This window comes from Apium graveolens, chromosome 3 (genome assembly GCF_009905375.1).
Source record: "Apium graveolens cultivar Ventura chromosome 3, ASM990537v1, whole genome shotgun sequence".
Taxonomy (NCBI): Eukaryota; Viridiplantae; Streptophyta; class Magnoliopsida; order Apiales; family Apiaceae; genus Apium; species Apium graveolens.
Window position 1 is genome coordinate 19912956 of NC_133649.1, and position 5214 is coordinate 19918169.

General features: G+C 35.5%; 1 pseudogene; it reads right to left on the reverse strand.

Moving 5' to 3' along the window:
* Positions 1-939: 939 nt before the first annotated feature.
* LOC141713965 (polyphenol oxidase, chloroplastic-like) lies at positions 940-1660 on the reverse strand (annotated as a pseudogene).
* Between the last annotated feature and the right edge of the window lie 3554 nt (positions 1661-5214).

Genomic DNA, 5214 nt, shown 5'->3' on the forward strand with positions numbered 1-5214 from the left:
TAATTAAATTATTTACAGCATAGTGTACTTAAATCAAACATTATTTGTTATTTTTTATAAAAATAAAGCTTAGAAAACAAAAGTGTTGAAACTTGAAAGTTGGCAAATGAGCAAACAAATTGATCATAGTTGGGTCAACATTAATATTACACAAGTATTTCACATATTACTATTCTTTATCTGGGACTTCAGAAAAATCAATAATTCTACACAATTCTAGGGGACAAATACGAGTATCTCAGACCCTGCAATCTGCCAAATGGGGAAAATTATTGGTATTACTTTATACAAAAAAAAGTTCCAGTCTGGTATGTAAAAATTAAGCCCCTTCATTTTTTTGTCCTACACATGTATAAAAGCAAATTTCAGAATAAGTTGAAATTAAAATCTTGTATAATGCAACATCAACTCTGAAACTAAGCAACTGAGCTAAAAAATATCAAACCTCATACCATGACTCAACAAAAATTCTAAGCACTGAAATGTATACACTACCAAAAAATGTATAACAGGACACCAACGATACCAACAAAAAATCCAAATATGCAGAGCTAGTGGCGGAGGTACACCACACCTGGGGTCACGTGCCTCCACAACTAAAAAAAGAGAAATTTTTTTAATATTAAACCTACAAATGAAATAACAGTTGCATGTAAATACTTATCCAGGTGCCCCACTTTCCACCTCTTTTTTTAATTGAACTATGCTTGTAAACTGGACCGAAGAATGTCACCTGACAGTAGTAATGACTGATAGATGATTAATTGGTATACTTTGATGTAAAAAAGACATGTGTGATATTAAGAACCAATGTTGTTAGCTAGGAAAAACAAGAAGATCAGAAACTCGGATTAATAGTTGATGCTTACATTGAGAGATTTTATTATACATCAACAGAACAACCAAAGATCATATATGATCCCGGAGACGATGATTAAAAACAAACAACAGAATGAAAGACACACAAAACAAGCCGTACAGGATTAACTCATGCAAGCTAATGACCTGCAATATTATTGTTGATCAGAAAAAATGTTTAATTAAGAAGAGAACTGAATCTTGACACTTCCAATGGTGACTTTCCCTTTCCCAGTTCTCGGAACCAAGGCCACCACCAGGCCTTAATCATCATCAGCTCCCAAGTCCTCGAGAAGCTCCGTTATTCCCAAATTCAGAATGGTTTTCACTTTTTTGCTCACTTTAAATGGCACATTGGAGAAGGCCCCTGCGAACTCAGCATTTTGAGGTCCACTGTCTACTTCATCTTCGTCGTTGATGTAAACATCAAATTTAATATACTCATCTCCATCATATTCAATCCCGTCTATCTCCAGTATCTCATCCTCGTCTTCCTTCTCCTCTTGAGTCCTCGATTTTTTGGGCATGGGAACGTTAACTTTCAGGATTCCATCCAGAACTTTAGGCAGTGCACTAGCGTCTAATATAGGTGTTGGTGCTTCAGCAGCATTGGCAGACCGCGCCCTCCTTTCTTAGGCTTTTTAGTCTTTCAGACAGGACGGGATCTTAGCCATGGAAGTGGAACATCTTGGTAAATATATCACAGCTTTTTAGTATCAAGACAGTCCCTGACTTTAACTCGAACCAACTGCTTGTTCTCATCATAGAAAAGGAAAGCAGAGTCCAAATAATCGGTATCCATAATATCCTTACCGTTTCTTCCAAGGAGTGTCTTCTATATGTTCCATATTTCATCAAAAAAGAATTGAAAATATTATAACTTTATTAACTAAAAATGTGTTTTTAATCAAGATATGGTATTACAAATTTATAACCAGATTTGTTAGATATATTTGATAATGTCATAGCTAATATGATTTATGTTTAGTTTTCAGATCTTACTTAAACAGGATAAATCAGTACTTACTGGAAGTCAGGACTTAAGGATATCAATACTTATATTATCAGGAGATAATCATCAGAAGATGGATATCAGAACTTAAGTACTGAAGGACGTTCAGATAAGGACAACAGCTGATTAAAGGAAAGAAGATCGAGACAAACATAAGAAGTGATATGCATGAAGAAGGAATTCTATGAAGAATAGAATACTTGGAAGAAAAGATATCTGATTGATATATTTTAGGAAGCAGAATTATATTCCATATCAATTAGCGATTATCTTGTAACTGTGTAGTATATAAACACGGACATAGGGTTTACACTATAAGTGTTATCATATTCGAGAAGATTATTCATCCAAACCCTAGCAGCTCTCGTGATATTTGTTTATCACTGAGAGGTGACAGTTCCATACTATAACAGAGTTTATTGTTTCAATAAATTTTGTTTTCTGTTACTTGAGTTATTAAAGTTCGATTTGATTGTACTTTACACTGTATTCACCCCCTCTACAGTGTGTGTGTGTGACCTAACAAGTGGTATCAGAGCCTATCTGTTAACGCACAAACAGTTTTAAGATCCAAACACAATCATGTCTGACACAGAAACTCCAACTAAACCCACCAAAACTGAAGAACCTCCAAAGACACAAATTCAAAGTCGGTATGAGACCATCAGAGTTCCCATACTGAGACCATATGAATATGCCATATGGAAGGTGAGGATGACCATGTTTCTGGAAGCTACAGATCCAGAATATCTTGATGGAATCAAGGAAGGACCTCACAAACCAACCAAGCTCATTGTTGTAGTTGCAGGTGAAGCAGCAAAGACTGTACCAAAGGAGAAGAGTGATTACACTGCTGAAGATATCGCATCAATTGCTAAGGATGCTAAGGTACAACACTTACTGCATAGTGCCATTGATAATGTAATGTCAAACAGGGTAATTAACTGCAAGACTGCAAATGAGATATGGGATGCTTTGGAAACAAGGTGTCAGGGAACTGATACAATTAAGAAGAACATGAAGACAATACTCACTCAAGAGTATGAACACTTTGACTCAAAGGCTAATGAGTCATTGACTGATTTATATGATAGATTTGTCAAACTCTTAAATGATTTGTCACTGGTTAATAAGGAGTATGATCTTGAAGATTCAAACCTTAAATTCCTGTTAGCTCTTCCTGAATGCTGGGATTTGAAGGTAACAACAATAAGAGACAACTACAATCTTGATGAAACAACTCTTGATGAAATTTATGGAATGCTCAAGACTCATGAACTTGAGATGGAACAAAGAAGCAAGAGGAAAGGAGGAAAGTCAAGGACAGTTGCTCTTAAGGCTGAAGAAGAATCCCCCAAGGCAGCTACCTCAAGGAAAGACAAGGGTAAAGCTCTTTTCACAAAGTCTGATACTGAGTCATCAAGTTCTGAAAGTGATGATGACTCAGAATCTGAAAGCTTACCTGAGACTGATGCTGATGAGGAGATGATGAAGTTGTGTGCTCTTATGGTGAAAGGGATCACAAAGATTGCATACAGGAAGTTCAGGAAGGGAAAGAAGTTTTCTAGGAAAGGCACAAGTTCTGATAAGAAGAATTTCAGAAGATCTGAGGGCATAGGAGGAAAGTCTGACATAAGAGATTATACCAATGTCAAATGCTATAACTGTGGTGAGAAAGGCCACATATCTCCTGATTGCAAGAAAGTGAAGAGTGACAAAGGCAAGGCTCTTGTCACAAAGAAGAAAAGCTGGACAGACACCTCAGAATCTGAAAGTGAGGAGAATTATGCTTTGATGGCAAATGCTGATAAAGCAAGTGCTGAAAGCTGTTCTGAAGCTGCTGAATCAAAGGTACCTCAGACTACTTATGCTTTTCATACTGATGATATTAATGAGTTGAGAAGATATCTTAAAACTATATTTGTTAGTTATAGAGATCAAACCTTAACATGTGAAAGATTAACTTCTGAAAATCTTGCTTTTAAGAAAAGAAATGATTTATTAGAAAAAGAGTTAGTTATGTTCCATCAAACTCAGAAGATAGAGATGATGCTTTTTATGTTAGGAATGAAGTGCTAAAAATGAATGAATCTCTAAAAACTGAGTTAGAAAAGGAAAGAGAGGTTATCAAGACTTGGACTAACTCTGGCAGAACAACTCAAAATTTGCTAAGGTAGTGAAAACTAGAAAGAGGGCTTAGGTTATGGAGATGATAAGAATTATAAAGGAACTGTAGAAATTAAGCCTGTTGTTAAGCAAAAGCCAAAGTTAAAACTTGTTAAGTTTGTAACTGTAAAGTCTGATAATGAGAAATCAGAAGTTAAAAAGGGATTAACTTCTGACAAACTAAAATAGGAAAAGACAGCTGAAGTAAATATAGGCTTAATGACTAAGAAGCAGCTTAAGCATAAGCTGAAAGATGGTAAGAACGTAAACAAGATAAAATCACCTAGGAAAAATAGGAATGGAAAGGAAGGTGTGAATAAAAGCAATAATTATAAACCTGTTCCTAAAGCTCCTAGGAAAATGTGTCATAACTGTGGAAGTTCTAACCATCTGGCTTTTTTTGCAGGAAGAATAAGAACATAAACTCCTTACCTTCAAAGTCAGGAGTTAAGAGTCAGTCTATTAGATATAAGCCACAAAATCCTTATTTTCATTGTGGTAGTTTATGGCATTCCATTTATACTTGTAAGGAATATCATAGTTTGTACTATGATTATTATCAAATAAAACCTTCTTTAAAGAAAGTTTCCATTGTTCCTTCTACTGTAAATTCTGATTCAAAGTCTGATAGTGTAAATTCTGATAAGAAACATGTTAACATAAACTATGATGCTAAATCCGCTGCAAATGTTAACAAACTTAATAAGGCCAAAGAATCCAAGCAAGTCTGGGTCCTTAAAACTAATCATTAGTGGTGTTTGTGATTGCAGGGCAACAGGAAAAACATCCTAGTTCTGGACAGTGGATTTCAGGACATATGACTGGAAATAAAGCCCTGCTATCAGACTTTGTGGAGAAAGTTGGCCCAAGTGTTTCTTATGGAGATGGCAACATTGGAAAAACATTGGGATATGGCAATATCAATCTTGGGAATGTCATCATTAAAGAAGTAGCTCTAGTCTCAGGACTTAAACACAATCTGCTGAGTATAAGTCAAATCTGTGATAGAGGTTATCATGTTGATTTCTTTGAAGAACACTGTGAAGTTGTGAGTAAATCTACAGGCAAAGTAGTTCTGAAAGGATACAGGCGTGGTAACATTTATGAAGCTAAGCTTTCAGCAAGTAATGATGGTTCTGTAATGTGTCTGATGAGTAGAGCATCAATTGAAGAAAGCT